Raw genomic sequence first — 25,682 nt, forward strand, 5'->3', positions numbered from 1 at the left:
TGGGACATTAAGAAGCAACACAAACTCGATCACAGCGCCAGCAGTGGAAGGATCCTAATCAAGATGAAGAAATCTGTAGTCAAGTCCATGCTCCCAAGGAAAGAAGAGGATGTGAAGCTTGCCCAATTACGAGGCAGAAAATAAGAGCGGCTATGAAGTCAACAAATGGTAAGCAACAGGCTGGCTCGAAGCCCCTTGCTGTATACAATATCTCTTGCAAGTGAAAGTGCATGTGCTGTGCAGACAAGACCTAAAAATGTGTCAAGCAGCCCCTCTGTAGTACACAATTTACAAAGCACATTAGGCTCAATAACTCAGTGAAACTATAAACGTAAGAGTTCAGTTGTAAATTTGACCATCCGCCTCCAAACAGACCATGAGAGGGGTGGGCAATTCCCACCGTTCATTTAGAATGCAGCAGCAAATAATTAGGATGAGAGATCTAATCACCTTTTAGTGACTTTCTGAAGTTAGTTACTTCTACCTGTAACCAGATGGCATTGAGGCTTCGGGGGGTTGCATCTTGCATAGCGTCCACCCCGGGGTGCTTTGGGCAGATGGTGCAAGCAAGGAGCATCATGATAGGCAAGTTCAGTTTAGAGGTAGGGCTCAGGTCACGCTATCAGGCACACTGTGGTCCTCTGAGGCAGCACAGGAAGCATTCTGTATTAGCATTTTGTTGTGGGAGGTAGAATTTTTTCAATTGTGAGGTAGTGTGCTGTGCACTGGCAGGCTTAGTAAATTGGTAATTAGGCTGTTTGTACAGGATAAACCATCCGATAAAGCAGAGCAGTGCGGGAAGCCCTGCATGTTATATATGACACAGGCAGGAATTATAATATTCAGTTGATTGTTATTGAAAGGCTGGCTAGGTCTTGCCAGAAAGAGACTTGAAGTGACAAGTGGGGTGGAGGCCGGTATCCTGCCGTGCTCACCACTTCAGGGGAAAACTACAGGTAAGGCTGGGAACAGTGGCAGGGTGGATATTGAGGGGGAAGGCAACGTACAAGCAAATGCTGGTGTAAAAGCTATCCATCGTGCGGGCAAAATCTACAGCTCCGGTAACAATGGGCAAGAGGGTGCATCTGTCAGTCATGAGGGACAGGCATTCTTCCAATTTGGTAGGCTATGCAGGGGGAGTGAACAGAACGCTGAGGGTTGTGAGAGGACTTTGTTGGCTGAGCGTGCAGCAGGCATGGTGCAGGGTGCCGGCCAGCATGTGTAGCTCGACTGCATGTGACACAAGCATGCAACTGAGTTAACACAAACAAAGCTGGTCACTCCAGCACAACAGAAGAAAGGTGTGGTACTGGCTCATTTTAAAAGACCCGCTGATGAATACATTTAGCATATGGTGACAGTGAATCTGGGAGAAAAAAGAAAAAACTATCCATAATTCTTCTGGTTTTAAGACACACACACCTAGTCCTACTGAGGAGGCTGGTAAGAAGCAGAGTGAACATAGCAGGGCGGGAGAGATAGTGCATAGTGGAAACACCATAAAGTCCAAAAGCTGATCAGTGTGCTTGGTACCTACAGAGACAGTTACGGAAGGAAGCAGAGGTTCATGTATAGCAAAAGGGATTAGGGTAACAGCTCTCTCAGGTTGAAGTGACCCGAGGAACCACATGGGGACAAACTGGTGAGAGAGGCCAGGGTAGTTGACCTGTCAGCAGTCACGTCTGAAGCAACCTGGGAGCATCAGGCCAAAGAGAGGGAGAGGTCTGGTGCAACCTTCTTGAGGCTGAGGGAGGAGAAAAACAGAGAACAATCTACTAGGGCAAACAGATTGAGTGGTGAACATTTGATGGTGGTGTGGGTGATGCTGAGTGCCCGTGTGTGAGTGGCAAGAATGGAGGGGGTGGGGTGCTTGGTGCTGGTGAAGAGCTGGAACAGGATTATGAAGCGAAAGATTAACTAGAAGAAGGGGGAAATTATTTTTTGGCAAGAAACACAGATGATAGGATCAAGGATAGAGTGCGAAACACAGACTCAGGGTGGACAGCAAAAAACACAGACTCTGTATTTCCTGTTGGAGAAGTCTACTATTTTGCAAATGCCTGAAAAGCCTAAAAAGGGGCCAAAGGAAATCGAGAGGAAATCGATTTTGAGAGAAGGAACAGTAGAGCCTCACAAAGAGAGGATGGGCAAATCAACATGAGTTTAACGCCCAGTGAGACAAACTAGTGGAAGTTTTGGGATGGTGAGGAGGACAGGGTAAGATCTGCAACTGTTGAGAAGGCAGTGGGTGTGGGTTCTGTGAACCTAGGAGTGGGCACAGTGATTTTGGGGCGAAAGGAAGGTGATGTTTTGGAAACCAATAAATGAGTCACTGAGGTTAGTACGAAAGCACAAACTAAGAGCAAAAATGTAAGACAGTGGGGAAAAATAGAGAAGATTAACAAAAAACAGAAGGGGAGGAAAAGACAAAGCTGATGCTTGCGAAAAACTGCCATATGCAGGAGTGTCAATTCCTCTGGAGGGACACTGGTCCACTGATACAAAAGAAAAAAGTATGAAAGGGGAGTTTAAAGATTTGTATAAGCTACTGCACAGGGTTATACAATCAAAGGATGGGTCTAAAGAAGAGGCATGGGAACCAGCACATAGACCAAGGGACCCTACTAACAATGATACATGGACATTTGCCTTTTTGATCTATGTGATTGTCTACTCTGAAAAATGTCCAGGCAGATCAGTATTCATTTTTATTAAATATATGGACACTATTAAAAAAGGCGCAAGCTGGATTTCGGTGGTCAGGAATTTTTAACTCGAAGATTGAGACCTAACAAGCCTTGGTGCAAAACAGATAATGAACTATGGCTCTAATGGATGTTTCCAACGTACCCGCCACCGGCGACTAGTGGTTTAGCAGTGAAGTATTGGCCCTTTCATGGGAGACCAATCCTTTGGTGGGGTTCATGGTGGAGGTAGCAAGAGATTAACTCAGGAGCAATTTGAGGATTCGGCAGGGGCTATTGGATCAGACAACCTTGTAGGTATAAGCACGAATGTGCAACATGTGGGTGTAAACACGGAGTCCTACAAGGTTTTGGGAACATATCAGGGGTTTGCCAGGGAAAGACTGAGGGAAACAGGGTACATTATCCGGAGGGCAGCGCTGCTTGCAGCACTGTCCTGTCCGATAATGTAATCCGCCATCGTCAGGCTGCCTGTCGTCAGGCTCCTTGTGTTTATAATATGGAGGTTCGTAATGAGCCCCTTAGTGTCCAAGCACAAACCTGAATTTTATAAGTATTGAATGGGATACACCGAGTTTTAGGACAGTTTACCTCAGGCAAAGGCATTGGTGAGATTATTTAAATAAGCTATTTTGCCCCAAAAGTTGCAACTGAGAGATTTTCAAAGACTTTTGGGTAATTTGCATTTTGCCCGCAGAGTGGTACTAATGGGCAGAACTTTTTGTTGGAGATTGGAGCAAGGTTGCTGTATAACAGGGGGAGAACATTAGCAGCGCTACACGCAGATCTGGAAATCATCTCCATAAAGAAATTCAAACAGGATTACATTGTGGTTACTGGACATGGATTATATAACAGATTCAGATTTTTCCGATACTGCTGGTTTCGATAGTCTTGGTCTGTTTTGGGAAGGAAAGTGTTGCTTTGAAAGATGGCTGAAGAGACGGAAGAATAAGAAGTAGCAGTGCTTTGCTACATCTTTTTTCCCTTGTGGTTGTCTTATCATTGTGGGATGGTGAACTGGCGAATATACAGGTTATTTTCAGTGTGGACAATTAGATTGTGTTGTCCCTGGTGAACGGTCAGAAGGCAAAACACAGAAGATTGTAGAAGCATTTTATGCTACACTGTCTGATATTTAACAAATGTTTTCAGAGCTGGGTATGTGGCAAGGTATTGACAGTAACACTGCAGATGCTTTGTCCAGTTCACAGAGGCAGAAATACTGTAGTTTGGCAACTGGAGAGGACATATTGAAGACAGAGGTATCAGCAGCAACCTGGGCATTGGGAAGCTAAGAGTAATAAGGCTGACTAAGAATGCACTTGTGGTGACAACTAGCACAGCCTAGAAACTTACACTGGAAGAGCTTTTAGCTAGTGGTGCGGGCTGTAGAGGGCAGGACGCTGTGTGCGTCTTGAAGAAAGGAGAGAGGATGTGGTGTGTTTTATGATGGCTAATATTGACAGCAGTAATTCAGCCACAACAATTGCAAGGAAGTCATTGGGTATTGCGTTTTACGGCAAGTTTTTCTGGATCTAGGAGCCGTTCGCGGGATAGATGGAGAAGAGAATGTTGCAAGTGTGGGGGAAAAAAAAGAAGAGCGGGCAAGAGAAGTGAACCTACCACCATGCACCATCTGGTGAAGCTGATAAAAGGTTTACAGACGATCTGTTTTTCTAACTTTGAAACACTTATTTAAGATGTGAATGTTATTGTTATTTTTGAGGGCATTTAGGGTTTCCGAATTGTTGGGAACAAAGACGGAGGCAGGGTGGGACTGGAAGGAAAATAGGCCCAGGCACCAAAATAAATGTGGTCATCATTAGCGAATTAGATAGCTTAAAAAGTGGCCCATGTCTGCAATTGAAGGCAGTTTTGAACTTGTAAAGACACGCTGTATAAGTATTTTTGCATGATATGGTAAGCTGCATAGATTTGAGCTTGCTGCAGGCAATGTTTGTTTTAATATCCTGGAAATCAACAGTAAAAACCGGCCCTGCAGGCAATAAAACAGGCCCACAAACAGCCAAAAACTGGTCCACACATTAGCATGCCAGAGCAGGCCACCAGTCACTGTGTGATCACCCTATAGGCCAATCCGCTTCTGGAATGGGATATAGGCTGAAGTTGTGATTCTGGGAGAGGACAAAGGAATTTGCATATTTTGCTACAAAGAAGTGTGTTTATCCTTCCTGGGTAATTAATATTATTTGCTTGAAATAAGGAAAGACTTGCTTAAAAACCGGCAGTATGGCTTTGGTGTTCTATAGGTTTGGCTGTTTAAGCTACAGCCCAAGCTACTGCAAGTTGGCATGAACTATTGGAGCAGCAGCCATTTGGTTAAGCCCAGACAAAAGAAGGGGAGGCAGGAAAACAGCTGCATTCAGGCTTTCCCTAGTTGGCAGAAAAACACAGGGCTCAGGCATACGTGCAGAAGATTGCGACATTGCCAGGGGGGACGTTGGTACATAGAGCCAGGGGAGCAATGCTGGGGTCAGTTGTGCCCTCAGGAAAACATGGCACCGACAGAACATCTCGGAGACATGCACTCAAAAAACACTTTACATTCATTACCTTGTTCAATCACTACATTTGCAACAAGGGGGAGGTTAGAGGGCAATCAGGCAAAGGCCCTGGGCCTCCTATCCCATTCCCAGATCCTAATTTGAGCTGCTGTTTGCAGGTGGGGCCAATCGCACTCATTTTTTGGGGCCAGCATTTATTTATCTTCATCAAACACAACAGGAGAAATGGTGGAAGAAAAAACAAGCATTTGCAATGCAATGGGTCTCGCATTTGCACGAGTTAGAGCGATTAGTGTTGTAAACTCCTAACCTGGACATTTCTTGCCACATAAATTGAAAATGAAAGTAATACGTTGCACATAAAAGTGAGGTGATTCAAAGAGCTATGGGATCAGTGTGAACCAGCACACAAAAGGAAATGTAGATTTTCCTAGTTTATGACGGAAAGTCTTAATTTTATCAAAGACACGGAGGCGAGTATTATGCGTTTCTCTTCTCGCTTTATTAACACAGCAGTCAAGAAAGAAACTACAAATCCCATGTGGCTAACCCAGAGAGCGAATAGGATTAGAAACGTAGTACATAACATGTTAACCAATAGGAACACCCTCGTGCCATTATGATGTCACTTGACTGCAAGCAGCCCTCTTTTCTTGCAAATGAAGTCAATTGTTGAATAATAACGGAAATAGAGAACACAGAATAAACAAAGCCATCAGGAAAGCAAAAACATCAGAAGAAAAATCCAAAATCCTACAAAGGAAGGAATGTTCCAATAAATCGGGAGAATACGATCCCATGCTTGTGATGAACGAAGCCTTCCCAAGGTGTGAAGAAATCGTACTAGGACCCTGGTTGAGCGGCTGGAACTGGCGCTGGAAGAAAGGGAGGGAGAAAACAGTGTTTAAACTAGAGGCGGGATAATACTCGCCTCCATGTCTTTAATAAAATTAAGACTTTCCGTCATAAACTAGGAAAATCTACATTTTATGACAAGACCGGAGGCTCCTATTATGCGAGTTTAAAGCATATTAATTACATTTAGTGAAACATCGTCAACAGGTTTGCAATAAAATACTCTAGAGGATATTCTAAAATCTGCAGACTGGTCTAATGACAATACCTTCAAACGGGAGCCTGCCCAAAAGGCTTTGGAGGCCATAGCCCCTCTGGTAGAATGAGCACCAAAACTGGAAATATCGATACCCGCTAGGGACATAATCAACCTGACCCAACGAGCTAAGGTGGCAGACGAAACCGGGTGATAGGGTTTCCTAAAGGAGATAAGAAGTTGGGAGGAGGATGTTCTCAAATCTGCAGTTTTCTGTTCATAAACTTTAAGACATTGGCCCACACATAATTTGGGATGCTGTGGGAAGTAAGGATAAAAAAAACTTACGATAAACTGGTCTTTGTACGTCATACAACCGAAAATAGCACTCCCGTAGGGGTGAACTGTTAACGTCCCATAATTGGTTATATTTAGGTAAAGGAGGTTTAGAAAATTTTACTCCCTTTATTAATCTGCACACCAGCGGATTTTCGCCTATCGGTTTCCCATTGACATGGATATGATTAGAAGAGATAGCTGACCTATACAGGTTGATAGTACGGAAAGCTTTACCTTTACTGGCTTCTGCGGCCAAGAAATTAACAACAAAGATTACATCTGCTGAAAAGGGATCAAGATGCCTTCCCAAACACCAGCCGTCCCATAAAGACCAGGCTGACTTGTAGGCTTTCTTGGTACCAGGGGCCCAGGAGTTTGAGATATACTGGGAAGCTTCTGACGAAATGATAGGGAAAGGTTGGGAATTCCCCGAGATCTGCCAGGCGGATAGAGTAAGAATGTTGTCCACAATGAGGGGATGAGGACGCTGGAGAGGGTCCAACAGCAATTCTGGGAAGGACGGAATTAACAATGGAAAATCCACTGATAGTTCCAGAAGGGACAGAAACCATACTTGGGATTGCCAAAACGGAACAATGAGAATAAGAGAAGCGTGCTGACGTCTGGCATGAGCTAGAGCCCTGTTGATCATGATAAAGGGGGGAAAGGCATAATTGAGGGAATGAGACCAATCCTGTAAGAAGGCATCTGATGCCAAGGCTAAGGGATCTGGGCGCCAACTGTAAAATTGGGGAAGTTGAATGTTCAGTCGAGATGCGAACAGGTCCATTGAAAACGGACCCCATAAAGAATGAATCTTGTGAAAAATTGAAGGATGAATTCTCCAATCGCTGGAGTCTCGTAGATGACGAGAATGCCAGTCTGCGACCGAATTGAGAGCTCCTGGAAGGTATTCTGCATGAACCGAAAGATGGTTTGAAAGGCAAAATTCCCAAAAACTCTTGGCCAAATCTGCTAGAGGTTTGGATTTTGTGCCTCCAAGATGATTTATGTATCTTACTGCAGAAATATTGTCCATCCTGAGGAGTATTGCGCAGTGCACTTTGTGTTTTGCCAGGCTTCTGATTGCAAAGGAGCCGGCAAGCATCTCTAAACAATTGATATGCAATTTGGACTCCTCGGAAGACCATGTACCTCCAGTCGAGATGAGACCACACCGGGCCCCCCAGCCTAGACGACTTGCATTGGACTCTAACACAAGATCTGGGGCTGATGGAAAAATACTTTTCCCGTTCCAGGCATCCAAATGGTCTATCCACCATTGAAGCTCTGTGTAGGACTCCATGTCCAAGGGAATGAGGTCGGAATACGCTAAACCCTTCCTCAAGTGTTGAATCTTTAGTCTTTGAAGGGAGCGGTAGTGAAGGGGACCTGGAAAGATTGCCTGTATGGAAGAGGACAGCAGGCCTACTATTCGAGCCAAAGTCCTGAGAGAGATAAGAGAACTGCGAAGGACTTGTAGAATCTCTGACTTTATGGATCTTATTTTTGCCTAAGGAAGAAGCAGAGTGGCTGATATGGAATTGATTTGAAATCCCAAGAATTCTATGATTTGGGAAGGCACTAGGAGAGATTTTTCTCTGTTTATTATGAAACCCAGATTCTCTAGAAGTGAGCAGGTTGTTTGTGAGTGTAGAAGGAGAGTCTGAGGAGCTTGACTTAAAATTAGGATGTCGTCCAAGTAAATTAAGAGCCTTATGCCCTGGGACCTTAGGAAAGCCACGACGGGCTTCAGGAGCTTGGTGAAGCACCAAGAGGCAGACGATAGCCCGAAGGGTAGAGAGGTAAAGTGATAAGTTTGGTCGAGCCAGTGGAACTGAAGGAATTTCCTGGAGTCCTCGATGTATAGGAACCACTAAATAGGCGTCCTGCAGATCCAGTCTGACCATCCAGTCGTTTTGAAGGAGTATATCTCCGAGGTGGAGAATTTTTTCCATTTTGAAATGTCTGTATACTAAAAATCGATTGAAATGTTTTAGGTTGATGACTGGACGCATCTTTTTGTTCTTCTTTTGAACAAGGAAAATTGGGCTGGTAAATCCGGAAGGATGGGGCTGGGCAATTGAGATTGCTTGTTTTTGCAAGAGAGAGTTTACTTCGAGAGATATTAGATGGGTCATTTCTGTGGAAAAATGGGGAAGAGGAATGGAGAACGTTTGCACTGGGGTAGAATAAAGATCTATCATGTAACCTTGTACAGTATTTAGTACCCACACATCCGCAGTAATTGTTAACCAATTTGAAAGAAAATGGAAGATGCGACCCCCTGTTGGAAAGAAACCAACTTGGGGGCTTACCTGTTGGATTGGCGGCCTTATTGTGTCTGAAGGATCTGGAACGATAACCTCTGCCGCGCTGGGGATAGAATTGCGGTCTGAAGTCTTGTTGGTAGGAACCGTAGTACCCTCTGGAGCCTTGAGTGGTGTTACCTCGGCCGGTAAAGCGGCCCCTGCCTCTACCGGCCCTGGTAAAAACACGTTGACTGAACATTTTTCTCATGGACTGTTGTGCTTTGTCCAAAGAGGTAAAAGTGGCAACATATTTGCTGAGGTCTTTGATGAACGAGTCCCCAAAAAGTTGTCCCTCCGTGTGAATCTGAGGTTGAACCGTAGCCAAGTTTATTAATTTAGGGTCTAATTTTATAAGGAGACCCTTCTGTCTCTCGTGTATCAGAGAGGCGTTAGCATTGCCCAGAAGACAAAAACAACGTTGGATCCACAAAGAAAGTTCTTCTGGATCCAAGAAACTACCATCCAGTCTAGCCGTTTCAACCATGTCGAAAATTCTGGTAAGTGGACCAATGACGTCCAACAGCTTGTCCTGACAGGACGACCATGCTTGATCTACCCCTTTGCAAGGGTCTTTGCCCTGCTTGTTGAAAAAGGTCAGCATCTGTTGGTCGATGGAAGGGGTAGAAGTAGCCTTATGTGGAAGCACGGGGCGAGGGCATTCTGATTTGAGTTTGGCTCTGGGTTTGCTTGTCAAGGGGAGAAAATAATTTTTGAGCCACGTAACGACCAACATCGGCAGCAGGGAACCATTCCGTGGAATTGGGACGGAGTATGTGGGAAGGGTCAAACATGGGGAAGCCTTCTGCATCAAAGAGAGTAGGGGAAACATAGGGAACTCTAGGCTTCTTAGGAGGGGGAGGTGAAAAAGAAATCGGTATCATCTTTATCAGATACCACATAATTGGAATCCGCATCAGGAATATCATCATCTGAGTCAGGAGTAGATGCAGAGGGAATGGGTAGGGAAATATTGCGTTGTTTTGCTGTCCGTTTTAAGGAAGGTTTAGGAGCCATATTATTATACTCCTTGGTAGGAGCCTTGTGAGGAACCGCGTCCTCTGCCATATGTGAGGTAAACTCACTCTCCATTTGAGTCGAACCCGTATGGTTGACAGGCTGGCGTTGACTGCATTCCCCCGCAGACTGGGCCAAAGATTTTGATAATAAATGTTTTGATAATTTTTGCATGGATGACGCCATAGCCTGTTGAACAGAATTCTTTATAAAATTTCGAAGATCATTTCTAATATCTTCAATTTCATTGGGCACACCTTGTTCCCCAGAGGAAGTATTAGATTCCATATTAGGATTTATCTTTTTTTAAATTCAAATAAGGAGAACAACTCCTGTGAAAAACAGTTGAAATTAATGGAAATTGTCTTCAAAAGTATACAGGCAACCGGGGGTTAAGTAAGTAGGAAAGTCAATTGAGCTATGGAAAAAAAAACTCCTATCCGAGGGCGGGCCCAAAGGAGGTGTTGTCAGCAGAAAAACAAGGGAAATACTGACTTGCGTCGAAGCAATGGCTTGTGAAAGGTAAATAGAAGCGGAGCGCTTATAATTGTACTGGCCTCCTCGCGTCAGGAAAAGACCGAGTGATGGTTATTTTCCAGACGCGAGGGAGACCCAGAGCGCATCGCGCGCGCAGCGCGCTTGAAAACTGTTTATCCTCCTGCCTCGGGATAACAGAGTTGCCACCCGAGAGCAGGAAAACGGACGCTAGCGCGAGGAAGCGCAAAATAAACAGTGCGGCAAACTTGCCGTCAACATAGCAATACACAGGTTATAAAAATATGACAATAAAATACCAAATATTACCGTTAACTTTTTTACAATATTAGAGGAAATAAAAAGTGAACTTATCCTTGACTGCAGCAGCAAGAAAAGAGGTCTGCTTGCAGTCAAGTGACATCATAATGGCACGAGGGTGTTCCTATTGGTTAACATGTTATGTACTACGTTTCTAATCCCATTGGCTCTCTGGGTTAGCCACATGGGATTTGTAGTTTCTTTCTTGACTGCTGTGTTAATAAAACGAGAAGAGAAACGCATAATGGGAGCCTCCGGTCTTGTCATAAAAATAAGTTTGCTTGCAGTCAAACATATCGGCAAAAGTGCAATTAGCAATGTAACAGGGACGATGTCCAAAGCAGTAACTAAACTGCCCCAATGTGGGACAAACGTAAAGCATTTAACAACGAAAACAAAGGATTTTTGTAGGGCAAGCCCAGGAACGAGTATTAGTGATGGGCGTTCAGTGGGCATGGTCAAAAGCCAAGATATATACCAACACATCGGAAAAGCAGCGCTTGTGCGCTATTTTCGACCTAAAAAGAAAAAAAAATGTGACAAAGAGGGAAAGCATGAACCTGAGAGAGTGAGGTAAAAGGGCAGGGAGTGTCCGGTGGTGGATTAAAGACACACAACATGGAATCAAGTCTATGCAGCCTTGGTATTCGGCAAACCGACATTCAATAGCACCAGCTGCAGGTTCCTGAGGAAAGGCTTGGACCCCAGCACTTAATTTATAACATAATCGGGTGTTAGATGTAGGTTGAGCAGTTAGGATTTATTTATCCCCCAGTGTGAGCTGTTATGTAAAACAGATATGCTTTTTTTTCTTTTAGTTTTGGACATGTGGGAGATATTATTACTGTTCCCACTATAAATGGTTGAAATCACTTGGCTATTTCCTATGCTTTTGCTACTAGAGGGGGTTTAATTTCCATCTTCAGTTGAGGGACAGGCTACTTGAGGGATGGCAGAGTTATTGGCAGAATATAAACATGTGTCATTTTTATTATTGATACAGTTAGGGCTGCTACATATGCTTCCTCTTTATCACCCCATGCTTATTGTTTAGGGCCAAAGGCAACACGTTTTCATGTTTATTTTGTCCTTGCGACAAGTAGGCCCAACCCCCTGCAGCACAAACCCTTTGGCTGCCAGTTTACAGAAAGGGGAACTGTATGCAGTTGAGGTAATATGTGTGTCCATACGTTAATGCTGTTATAACTTTTATTTATGGTTCATTAATGAAAAGCCTTCCTTATTAGGGTGAGTGCTGTAAATAAACGTTTTAAGTTCACACTGCACTCCTGACAGCGGTTCCAATAGAAAAAAAAAAAGAGTATACACGTTTGAAAAGTTTAACAGTATGAGGCTACATCTAATGCTCCCAGAATGCTCTCTGATTATATACAAATTTTGCAGAAGCTTGTAAGCAAGAGTGATGATTCTTTCCTATTAAAATAAAATGTTCAGAAACAAAAGCATGTAGGAAAAAAAAGTTTTGCTGCTATGAGATTTTTTGTGCTATTTATTTGAAGCGTCAATTAGTAAAATATGATGATGCATGCTAGTATTTCCCAAAAAAAATCCTAATGGAAAATCAGTGTAACCGTTTTCAACAAGATTACGGGAAGCATGAAAATAAACAGCACTGACAAAGCCAACCGATCAAACATTTATTTGAAAGCCTTTTGGTTTTGTTAATGCGTGTTTTGTTTTGACATGGCTTTTGTAACACGTTGTCAGGGGAGCTGCTGGGCCCTCACCATTGTATCAAACACTGGCAAAAACAAAAAAGGTTTTTGATCACAAAAAGCGCACATTGCCACCAGTGCCATAACAAAGGCCCCGCAGCCCCCCTTGCAGGGGGCCCCTTCAGCACAGCAATTCCCCTGAGTGAGTCGGGGGAGAGGGCCCCTTCATGTTCTTTGCAGGGGGCCCCCATCCAGTTTCATTACGCCACTGATTGCCACAGTAGTTCCTGGCACTGGAAAACAAAACTACTTTGTGTGAGAATATGCACCTTGTGGAAAAGTAGGATGCGATCACTCACAGTAAAGCCAGTCGGTAGAGAGATAAATAGAAGTTTAATAAAAACAAAATGTCTTTGTTAATGCCAGACCCAATTAGGGACCCAATTCTTAAAGAACGTGACAAAAGTGTACTCATGGTATAAGTCTTTGAATTAGTGGCTTTCAAGAATTCACAAGAACTTACAGAAGTAGACCAGGAAATCATACTCCTATAAAAATATTTGTGAACTGTATCTTAGCATGAACAAATTTGCAAGTATTCAACCCCCACCATAGTAGGAGCCCTGAATAATCAGAGAGGCTATTATCAGAAATCTCACATACTGAAATTGCATTGAAGATTTTTTACAGGACAAGTAGATATTTTATTAAATTCCACAACCTTGAGCATATTAATTTCACACTACAAACTGGATGTGTCTGTATCTTTCTTTGGAACTGCTGTATTTAGTGTAGCTTCCCCATCTGCTGATTTAGCAGCTATATTTTTGGGTGTCTAATGAAATCTATTCATGGAACTGTATTAATTGTTCTGTGACAAGCTATCAGTATTTGACTCTTAGGTGTGTATTCTTTACTTGTCTTGTTATTTACTTATTTATAAAGAATGGGACATGAAAGTCTGGACAAAGAGGTATGTTTTTGGTCTGGCTTGACAGTGCAGCCGGCACAAGACAATTATGTGAGCATCAAAAGAGATGTGCCTTGGATCCGCCTACATGTTGGGAGCCAGGAGCACATGTCGTGCTTTCAGAAAAAAAGTTGTGTGCTTTCACAAAAAAGTGCTCACCCTTCATGCAGCTGTGATCATTTTGTTCATTTATCCAGCAGTCTAAGCTTGAACTTTCAGGGGTGCACACATGCATTGTAAAGCTATTAAAGTACCTTAGACAACTAGATAATGTATGGGTTGTTTTTCTCTGGCAGCAGTTTAGATAGGAGGAGGGCAGGTATTTACCTACATGGATTTATATGTCTGGCTTAACAGTGCAACTGTAGCCTTACTGCTTAAGCTACACCGAAATTTATATTACAGTCCTTTGCTTCCACACAAATACATATTTGTTCTCATACTATTTGCTCGTAATACTTCATATTATCATACAACATTCCCTTGAAGCCAGACCGACTGGTATTGCAAATGCTTGTTTCTATTACTTACCAGTACTTTTCTGTATACCGAATCCTAATCTATCTCATCACAGTCCTGCAAATCTCCCAGCTTCCGAGAGGCAGGTGTCAAGTATTTCTGTCTGAATGGCACTGTCAAGCCAGACCAAAAACATACCTCTTTGTCCAGACTTTCATGTCCCATTCTTTATAAATAAGGAAATAACAAGACATGTGGTAAGGGGGAAGGCCTTCGTCATGGGTTGTTCCACTTGGGAGGAGCTATATTTACTTTTTAATTCTACATGCTGGTTAAAAGGTCGGTGAACATGAGGTAAAACCTCATTTGTAAGGGCTGTGGTTGGACATTGCATATCTGGTAGTGTATAAATCATTTGTGAAGCAACGTATGGAAACTACAAAATGTGTGAGATGCTCATTCAATACCTTGCCAACAAAAGAGCATCAGTGAATTGGGACTGCACAGAGTACTTGAAAAGTGATGGCAAGTCTTAAGTTCTACATTAAAAAACTACTTCACATAAACAGAGCAATCTGTTAGGTTTTCAACAGGCAATGTGGGCAATTACTCAATAAAGATCATCATTTTTGGGGCAGTAACTGCAAAGCTACCAAGATATATCATGTCAGCCCTGGCACAACCAATTCTGAAATTAGTAATGTTGCTTTTCGTATTCAAAGAAGGTCTCACAAATCCAAGCATGCAAGGTGATGCTAGCTATAAAGCCATTACTGGCTGAAAGGCACACGACATTGCACTACTTAGCAGCTGTGATGCTGGATTGACGGTCTGTGGTGTGAGACTATGTCCAACAGAATGCCAAGACAGAGAGATGAATAAGACAGTATGACAAGAGTCGACATGGGAAAGGTGGGATCTTCTATTATAAGGGTTCTAGGGGTATGCATGCATGAGTAATGCATACTAATATACCACAGAAGCCATGGAGTTGTATTAATTGAGTTAGCAACTAGCCCATGTCAACAAACCTTTAGCTAGACCTGGCTTCTTTTAGTACATTTTATTGAGAACCAAATGACTGGGGCCTAATGATACAAACAGACAAAATTTGCAAAAGAACTAATATATAAACCACAGCAAGAATGAGAACACACAGACACACACAATTTACTTTACAATTAAAAGGGAAAATACAAAATCCCCCCTTTCAAACACCTTTGCAAGGGAAAGGGTGCGTGTTCTAAGTACAAGATCACTGACAAACATCCCCCGCTAGCCCCTTTCCATAACAGTCATGTTTTTTAAACTCTAATACCAACTACCACGTCTTTTCAGCCCCTCCTCAAAGGTTCTTAGGAAACCACTCACCCAGCAGTATCCACCATGATGCATATCAAGCTCATAAATCATCCAAGAGAGATTACAAACCAGCTTGCTTTGTCAACCATGGAAACATATATTCCCATTGTCCCTGTGTAGCACACTCCACGTTGAGAGAAACCATCAGAGGGCTGGATCCACAAACTCACTAGTTCTTTTCATCATTCTTAGAGATCTGTCCTCCTGCCCAAGCTTTCAGCACAAAGGCCAAACAAAATCAATATCTCCTTATCCATCTTAGCAGTCATCAGGCATATAACTTATTTCCCCCAATGTATCATTCAGAAGAGACCAGTAATTCTCCAGTGGGATCTCACATCTTTCGAGTGAGCAGCAGAAGTGCTCTCTTGAATGCCACTGGTCATGCATCTCCGTTCATATTCATAGGCTCTGCAAAGAAAGTCATCATCTTAACCCTGATATCTGTTGCTTCCACTTCTGTTGGCATTTTGAAGACTCACCTTTGTTGTCTTTCCACAAAATTTATTCAGTTGCATGTTTTTGAAGCTCATATCATTTCAGGCTCTTTTTTTGCCTAGTTTTATACAGTGCGAACTCGACTCAGAGCTTTAGATGAGCACTGGTTACCTTGCACAAGACTGCATTTTTATTTTTCGTTTTATGTAACTTTAAGCATGGGGCCATTAAGTGATTTGCCTAGAATCACAAGATATTGAGCCGACGTCAAGGCTCAAACCTGATTCCCCAGTTCCAAAGTCAGCCACTCTGGCTGTCGCGCCACAATCTTTTAGAAGCCCCACCCACAGGGGAGAAATCCATCAGCATAAAATAAGTACAGTATGGAGATGAACCATTCAGAGGGGTCTTCATGGAGGATGTTTATCATTCCTAACGAAGGCTGTTAACACTTCCACTAAGTGACCACAAGAATGTGCTATAAAACATTTCCCTATACCTGCACGTTCCTCCCTATGAAGGAGCGTACTTTTGGTCTTGAGCCAAGGGATTAAAACTTTAGTCCATGTGGCCACAGTGGTGGGGAGCAGTTTTTCCAATTATTGTCATGTTGGGCTTGGCTAAGAGCAATGTTGAGTCTATGAATTTGGTAGAGGCTTTATCAGATTGCAGCTGAGCGAAAAAGGCAAGAACTAAGGATTCCAGGGAATTAGAAAGCGGACAAAAAGTCTACAACCCCAATCCAGTAGGACAAGAAGGAGCTACAGGACCAAAGCATGCAAGGTAGGTCGGCATCCACCACAGGGCAGAGGACAAGCTGAAACCACCCAGGGTGAATCCTACTAATATACTTAGGCATCAGGTATGCTCTATTCAAGATATTAATTAAATATACTTGAAGCCAGCATTGTGCGACACCTTATGCGGATAGTGCAGTGTTTCTTGCCACTCAGACTCATGCAGAGGTTGTGACAAATCTGCTTCCCTTAATGCTCAAAGGAATGCTCTGAACTGATCTCTTTGGTGGAGAAATCCTCTACAGAGCCACTTACTTCAACAGCATCACCCATAGTGTGTATCTCCTTGAATAATTTGGTGGGAGGTCCCATCCATTGGATTTGAAGCAAGTCACAAAGAACAAACCTAATAGGTCCAAATGTTAGAAAGGGTCTGAGAAGGGGATATTATGTTCTGCAACTAGAGTCGGAAAATCCATCCGTTTGACATTGGTGATTAGATTGTGTAGTGTAGATAAGCCCTTATTCAACCAAGAATGGATCTGCCTGGGAAGGATCCAGTTTGTCTGAAACAGTAGCCCCACAAAAGGAATAGCAGGAATAACATTATCTGTAAGGTCTTGCGAATGATGCAAGACAAGGCTACCCTTAGCAATAGAGGAAGGTATGTCCACCAGCATCTTCTAGAGGACGTCCTCTATGAGACGAAGGGAAAAACATGTTTCAGATAGATAATGACCAACAAGCCACTTCGAAACCCACTACATCTGCGCCACTAAATAATAGATTTCAAAGTGCGGCAGACAGAAGCTTCCTGCTTCAACTAGGAGCTTTAAAGATGAAAGAGCAACTCTGCTCCTTCCTCAATTCCACATAAATTCGGCCTAGTGATTTATCAAGATCCTTGAATAGAGAACGAGGAAGCACCAATGAGAGATTGTCAAAACAGTACAATAATCGTGGACAGCCACTAATTTGATTAATGCTATCTGGCCTATTACTAATAGAGGCAACGTGGATCAAATAGTAAATTCAGAAGCAAGCTCTCCAATTTCCCTTCCAACATTACCCTCACAGAGATGGGCAGAGGAATTTTAAGTGTCAATACCGAGGTATTTCAATGATGTGGGTGAACTTCTCAATCTATCATCTAAGAGAAGGTTTAAACTTTTCTACTTAAAATCTCAGATGTTAAAACCACAGAGTACGTCACAGATGATAACCACTGTGTTTCCTAATGTGATTATCTATTTTATTCAAAGACTCATGTAGAAACAAAACTGCATGGCTGTATTTGCAGCAATTGAAATGGAGATGTGTGGTAGTGTGCCATGCACTTATTTACTGCAGAATTCTCTATGAGCTTTTAGGTCTTGCTTTCAGACATCTTCCAGCTTCCTGTTATTGAAAAGACCTTTTGTGAAAAATAACAACACTTCCAGCGGGTACTGGACCAGCCCACTGCTTACCATTTATAAGGCTTCTGGTCAATCACATTTTCCTTGTTGTTTATCGATGGCTTTTTTTTCTCTTCTTGTGTTTGTCCCTCCCCTGGAGCATAGCTTCCTTGCCATCCTTTTAAGTGTATGACTTCCATCATTTACCTAGCACAGATTAGGAACTACATTTTTCTTTGTGTTTCAACCCTGTGAGGGACTGTTGATGCTTTCTTGTTCGCTTTTATTTGTGTTGTTCTCCCCCTTAAGTCCTCATGTGCTGTCCACTTTCTATGTGAACGGTGTTGGATGCAGCTTGTAAGATTTTACGCACAGAGCAAACACAAAGCGATTATTTTTTTTTTTTAACAAAATCCAAGATTGCTTGATCCCCTAGTGGATTAGATATCCTTCTAAAAGAAATTCACCTGAAGCTCCAATTTCTACGTGTTTTACAAGGACATTTATCCATTGTGTAAATATTCCCCCACTGTGTAAACAAATATGAAATAATTAACATGACATCATATGGACTTCCGTTAAGGCACTGTTAGGAGGACCAAATGTTATGCGTTTCAACATATAAAAATAATTTAATTAGAATCTGACTGGAGAGTTTAGAGGTAAAACAAAAAACACTTGCATGTGATCATCCGTAACTGCTTTTAGCTGGAACACTTGCTCACATCAAACCCTTAGTTACAATACGAGGACACGGACACAGCTAATATCCGGTTATCAATATACAGTGCAAAATCTTGCAAGCAACAAGTAAAGCGGATTTCATGTTAACAAATTACAAAAAATGTTTTTTTTTTTTTAATGAATGACAAAAATAAATCTCACAAGAATGAAAGATATCGATAATATAGACAGAAATCAAAGACTGCAGACTGTTGTAAATTCTATACCATAAATGTGTTCGGCTTATTTTTCTACAGATTCATCAAAACTACAACTCTTCTTTGTTCATATACTTCGTGTAGAAATCCAGACAGAGATCAAACGTAACTCTTGAAGTCTCAAACTCTCTCCACTAAAGCATGGATGTCTTAAAAGAATGTAAAATTCGAAAAGCTGTAGAGTCCAATTAACAGGCTCATAGCAGGACTTTTTGCAAAGGAATTGCTGGTAGCATTGCCTCCAAAATGCAAGTCTAAAGGCACATCGAAAGAAAAAAAATCCTAAAATGACTACTTAGCCAATACTACAAATATGTGTCCCACTCAAGTAATTACAAAGTTTCAGAATTTGTTGCAAATTACAGGCTAGTATTCCCGCTGAATCAAGATTGTAAAATCTGCACAAAAACACATGTATCACTTCACGCAAGTAATTTCAGGAACTGCTGTTCAGGTCAGGTAGTCAATTAAACCAAATAGAGATAATGAAGTTATGTATAACTGTTAACATTACTAGACTGATTTGTCAGCTGATACAAATAGCTAAAGATGTGCCAAGGGCAGATACAGTTAATTGTCCTTGAAACTGAAAAAAGCATTTGATCTCCTTTTGTGGCTAAGAACCATGCAATATGCACTATTCTGTGCTGCTTGTAGGCGATGTCAGTTTGTTTGGGAGCCCAGAATACAGACTACTGTAGTAGTCAACTAGTCACCATGGGCATTGATGAAGGCTTCAACTATAGCTGTATCTGTGATCTCGATCAGTTTAAGCACAGGTCCTAGCAGCACCATGTGGAAGCAGCAGTTCTTAACTACTAAAGTGTTGTTTTTGAATCCAAAAGGATTCCAAAATGTTTTCCCTTTCTTGTATGAATATTTATTTCCAAAAGAATGCACTCACCAACTTGGACTCTTATTTTAGGGTCGAGCGCACAAGTGCTCTGTCCCTGTTGTAATCTCTCATTAGGCTTTTAACCATGCCCATGTCACGCCTGTCACTTTCATTGGTTTGTGGGCTTGCCTTTTCAAATCCGCTTGATTTCATTAGTGAAAGGCATGCGTACATCATGCCTTTTTACAGTTTAGCCCTCTTCGAGCGATCCAGCCATTTACTGAAAACATACGAGGCTCCATGTTTTCAGCATCGTTTTCGGACTACTTTATCTTTTTATTTTCCACGCAGCACGATTCCGCTGGGTTTTACAAAGCACGATCGCGCTCGTTTTTTTTCTTTCAATTTGTGTGGCAAGAAAAGTCCAGTTAGGAATTTACAACGCTAATAGCTCTAACTCGAGCAAATGCGAGATCTGTTGCATTGCAAATTTTTGAAGAAGAGAGCTGAAGCTAACTGTTATGCTGTCATAACACCAGTATTTTCAAATGAACTAGGTTGTGATATGAATCTTTTTAGTTTAAGATAAGCAGGTAGAGTGACAATTGTAATTCTGCTCTTTCATGGCATGCAGTAAGGGTATTGTATAAATGTTAAACTGGTGAGTCATACTGGCAAGCTCTGGTGAACTATCTGGAACCAGAGTATTCTGGGTACTCTGGCCCTCGTGCTCTGTGAAGGGAGTGGTACCATGGTAGAGTGCTAGCTGATAACATTGCCATACCATCCAGCTGAGGTCACACTGCTATCTTAGACAACAGCGAACATGCAGGTCTATAACTTGATTGGACTGTCCACTAACTGGTTGTCCTAACAAGAACTAATTTAGAAAGAAGGAAGTTAGTGATGAGTGGATAAAAAGACAAAGTCAGGCTGTGTTATATGAGTTTTTGTTTAAGCAAATGAGTGAGTTATCATGGATTTTTTCAATATAGTTAATATCTGGAAATGGTCAGGTTATATAAGATTCAGGCCTTAGAAAGTATCCAAGAAATGAGCTTCCTCCAATCACTTAAAGCTGAACTCTTAGCCTTAATCTGCTACTCCATGACCAGCCTACGCATAGGCCTCGGGGCAGAACCATCCGTCCTTCGTCTTTAGTCTTTACCTGCACGTGAAACACGGGGGAAGAAGTCATAAGTGCATTTTTAGGTCGAGCGTAAGCATACAACTGCTTGTATACTTTTAAGTAATCTTCTGCTGTGGGCTTCCAGCTATTTCATTTGTTAGTTTCAGTGTAATTTAAAAATCCTTGCTTGTTGGTGGTCAGTCATGCCTCTTTGTCCCTCCATCTTGTGTGTGGGAGAACGGACCAACTACTATATAATTACGCTTTGTCCTGTTTATCTGGCCTTTGGGACTTTTTCTTTTTTTAACTTTGTTTCCTGCTTCTGTCCAAGGAAGCATCCCTTTTTATATGCAGAGCATTCTTGCGCTCAGCTTAGTTGTAAACAAGGTTATATATTAGGCTGTTATCTTGGTCACGTCTTGGACTCTCTGCACCCACTCTCAGCTGCCTGGCTGCCTGGCTCCCACCCTTCCTTGGCCTGGATTTTCTTTACCAAGCATGCCTGCCTGTGGGCCCCATGGCAGAGGATTGCTTGCAATTGCTTATAGCCTAGGCACCCAGGCTCTACCAGGGCTCTGCAATCCTTAGAGACAGTGCCCATTTCTGCTCCATACTGGATACCACTCTCAGCTCCATCAGTGCACCTCAGTTCACACACTCCAAGCCCTTAGCCGTGCCAGAATCCCACACACGCTGTCAGAGCTGCTCAGTTCTTGCAGTCAGTATACTCTGCTGAGACCTTGGGTGCAGCTCCATCAATGCACCTCAATTCTACCCTGGCGAGTTCACTTCCTTTCCTATACTGGGACCCTGCTCACATACAGATCCGTTACAGCAGCTCAATTCTAATATTCAGTCCTACCTCCAAGCCAATACTGGACCCAAAAGAGCAAAACACAGCTCAGACAGTGCACCTCAAGTCTAACATCCAACAACACTGTTGATAGGAACCACCCCAGCTCCACCAGAATCCATTAATTCTAATATTCAGTGCATGTTTCTTCTCAGTACTAAGGCTCTCACACACACACACACACACACACACACACCCCTCGCATTTGTGGTTCAGAGGCAAAGCCACTCCCATGCTGGGCCCCACTCGCAGTTTCACCAGGGCACCTCCAGGCTAACACTCGGCAACACTGACACGTCATTACTAGGTTCCACACACAGCCCCATTAACATACCTCACTTCTAACATTGTGTGCCAGTTACTATTCCAATACTGCAGCCCACATACAACTCTGTCAGTGTACCTCAGCCCTAACCTGCTGTGCCCCATTATTCCAATACCAAGAATTACATGGTGCTCAGTTTCTCATTCCTCACCCAATGCCTTTCTGTTATTCCTGCACAGTGCTGGGACACAGCTCTGTCTATACCCGCAATCCTCATCTGATGCACCCCAATATTGCTGTATTGAGGGTCACATACATCTCTGCTAATGCATCTCCTGCTGTTCTGCAGTGCCCCCTGCTGTTCCACACTGACTTCTGTTTAAGGACGTGAGGGAGCCAATCAAATCTATTCTTAGCTGCCATCTTTTTTTGGGAGTGTCTGTTTCACCTATCTCACTTTGTTCTTTTCTTTACTCTTTTTTCTTTCAATGTTTTCTGTCTCCCCAACTTTTCTCATTCAAGCTCTTAAAATCCACACGTTAACACTTTCACTCTTTCTTTCAACTGTTTCTTTATGTTCCTATCCCTTTTTATTTCCCTCTTCCTCTTTATACCTACTCTTTCAAACTTGCAAAAACTTGGTTATTTCTTTCCATGTTTCATTACTCTCTTTTTCATCAGGCGTTCATTCTCTCGCTATTTTTTCTCTTTCCTTCATTCTTTGTCTTTTTTAATTGCTCTTTCCTTTGACTCAGTAGGCGTCTTTTCACTTTTTTTTCCAGATCTTGCTTCCTTACTTTCTCTGGTGTTTTTCTTATCTTTATCTGTCAATTCACGTTTTACTATAAATCCTTCTTTTTCCAGTCTGTATGTGGAAGACCCAGGTTACCTGTCGGGACCCGAAGTGTCAAAGTAGTTTTCCCATTCTGTGTCTATGGAAAATGTGTCAGTACATACATGATCTGGTTCTTTTGCTGCTTGTTTCTCTCACCATCTCTCTTTTTCTCCTCTAATGTTTATTTTTCTCTTTCTTTTCGCACTACTTTCCTTATTTTTTCCTCCAACTTTTGTTTGTTAACTTCCTTCCCTTTTTTTCTTTTGTTTCACACTTTTGCTCTGATTAGTTGTGTTTTCATGTTCTCGGACTTTCCTTCCCTTCTTTCATTTGTTTGCAACCCTTTCTCTTTCTTCCTTTTGTCTCTTGTATTCCTTCGCTTCTCTTTTTCTGCCTCATTCGCTTTCTCTCCTGAGGCCTAGTTATCCATGGAGCAACGGGTGCAGTAGCACCAGGGCCCAGAGACCTACGGACTTCACTCAACTCTAATTACTGCTCTATTTTCCTACAGAAATTCCAGTCAACCATTTTCCTTTCTTACTGCAGGGCCCATGACATTGTTACTATGCCACTTGTCCTCTCCCTCTTTACTCCCAACTCCCTCTTTCCTTTCACCCTCCAATCCATCCCAAATTATATTTTTGTTATTGTGGTTTGAGCATTACACTCCAATACCAATAGTTTATTTCTGATAAAGGTTTAAATTAGAATTGTGTACATTTAAAATAGAGGAAGAAGGTAAATGGAAGTGCTTTGTTTAAATGCTGGGCCACTGGAATTATATGGCAGGAAAAGACAAAATTATGAGACAGGGTTGATCAATTTAGGTGGCAAGAAAAGTCCAGTTATGAATTTACAATGCCAATAGTTCTAACTCAAGAAAATGCGAGACCTATTGCATTGCAAATGCTTGTTTACCATATTATCTAGTGCACCCGCTGTAACTGCGGCCAGGAGTCGATGGCAATTACTAATCCCATTACTCTGTAAACAGAGATGTTATGGAAAGGGGCCATACAGGAGTTACATGGATAAGAATCCATAACACATCTGCATTGAGTGCTTTATTTACTACTGGTCTAATTATAGATCTTTCAGTTTTGAAAACATGGCTGGGCTCATAGCCAATATGTTGTGACTGAAAAACATCAGAAGAAATGTTAAATGAATGAAAAGAAAATCTCTGTAAAGCGTACTGTTGCTCTTGGGAGCGTCCCTGCGCTAAATAGGCCCAGGGTCATTTATGCTAAGATAGTTAAAGCGCTTATGCTATGGCTAACAGAATTGTTTTCAAAAACTTGTGAAACTTTAAATAATCATGAGTGCTTGAGACGTCAAAAAAAAGAAAAGAAAAAAAAAGGGGGGGGTGGGGGAGGTGAGCCATCTTTTTTAATACCTCTGATTTCAGGAATTTTAACCAGAAGTGCTTACGATGAGGGGCGAGCGCTCTTAAAGGCCGGTAATGAATGAATCTATTGGTTAAATACTGGATGAGGGGACTAAATATGTTAGTTACAGTAAATAAATTTGAAAAATAAACCTTTGCCAGAGCAATCTGACGACATTTTTCAAACCGAAGCATGTATTTTACTTAGCCTCGTGTTTACGTTGGACTTAGAATGTATCCGTGTCTTTTTCAGTTTCTCTGTAAAAGCCTTTAAATGGGACAATGTAAAGTTCTAAAAACCTAGGCGTCACACTCTTTCGAAATTAGCAGTGCCCTTAACTATAGTGCTGAAATGCCGACTATCAACCTAATGAGAAAAATACGTGTGGACAGACACTAGGTGAGTGCGTAGGGGTTCTATGACAACAAACCATCAGCCAAGATAGAAAGCGGCTGCTGGTGACAGAGATCAACTCCTATCAAGGCACATGTGGCAAGGATAGCTGGGCGTGCAGGAGGGTAAACTAGCCAGAAGAATATCATATTTTTTGAAGGATGTGTTTTCCACACCTGCAAGGGATTCATTTTAAAACCAGCTACAGACTCAAAAAATCCCCATCACCCACACTCGGAAGGTACAAACATCACTCGCCACTAACATCGAAATGTTTGTTATCTCACCTTTGCAAAAAAACCATGTTCCATTTCCAACTTAAGGGAGTAATAGTTATGACAGTTAGAATCATCAATCCCTCAAAAAAAAACACACAGTTTCAATGACAGTGCGAAGTTGTTCAAAGTAATATACGACACTTTCGGACAGTTTTGTATTGTTAGACAAGACAACACTCTCCACGAAGGAAGGTGAACCCGTAGTTCTACTGCGAGTATGGAATAGACGTGCCAGGATGCAAAGCGTGGCTCGCTTGATGCTGACAGGGGTTGAAGGAGTAAAATGAAAAAATGCCATAGTGCAACTGAGCATCTACTTCAGTGCAGCGGAAGTGTAAGCCTGACGGCGTGCGGTTATGCCTAAGGAATCTCAGAACAGTACCACCAAGTTTAACGCTATGCAGTAGGACAATGTTCCCAAAGGCGGCGAACCGTGGAGGGGCACAAGTTAGGTTTGGGGGTGTCTGATTAAAAACAGAGTTCGGTCGCTACTGGTTACCGACAGAGGTCAAAAGCCGGCTGCTGTGTGACAACTATTCCATCGCATTAAGCTGCCCGCGCACCAGCGCGCGAAAACCCCCAAATCAACTGCCACCCGAGACACAGGCCGAAAGTCCAGATGCAGTCCCGCCGTCTTTTTAGTTACCGTACCTTAGATAGCGCCAACTCCCGTTCCAGGCGCTGTGCTCCCAAACGCGGATTCCAGGTGAGAATCCTAGCAACGAACGTATTAGGGAAAAACTCCTCCCTCACATGCACAGACAGAAGCAACCGAACTCAGAGAAGGCGATCTCGGCGCTTCGTTTTATTATGGAGAAACTGTATTTTCCCCAAATACAAACTTTTTCACTAATTACATTATCGCTCTCGGACTATCTGAGGCGCCTTTTCTCACTCGCTTTTAAATCACCAGTGCAAGTTTTTCTTAAATAATATGTTTTTAACTTTTTTGACTGACTTGGAGGAGAAAGGAATAGTCACC

General features: G+C 42.4%; 1 protein-coding gene across 5 annotated transcripts in view; it reads right to left on the minus strand.

Moving 5' to 3' along the window:
• The window catches only part of WDPCP (WD repeat containing planar cell polarity effector), a 2,103,513-nt gene extending 2,078,049 nt beyond the window's left edge, over positions 1 to 25,464 (minus strand). For all 5 annotated transcript variants that reach the window (XM_069234220.1, XM_069234221.1, XM_069234222.1 and 2 more), the window contains exon 1: positions 25,352 to 25,464. The gene's annotated coding sequence lies outside the window, so the exon portion shown is untranslated. The remainder of the gene's footprint in view (positions 1 to 25,351) is intronic.
• Between the last annotated feature and the right edge of the window lie 218 nt (positions 25,465 to 25,682).

Source organism: Pleurodeles waltl, chromosome 5 (genome assembly GCF_031143425.1).
Source record: "Pleurodeles waltl isolate 20211129_DDA chromosome 5, aPleWal1.hap1.20221129, whole genome shotgun sequence".
NCBI lineage: Eukaryota > Metazoa > Chordata > Amphibia > Caudata > Salamandridae > Pleurodeles > Pleurodeles waltl.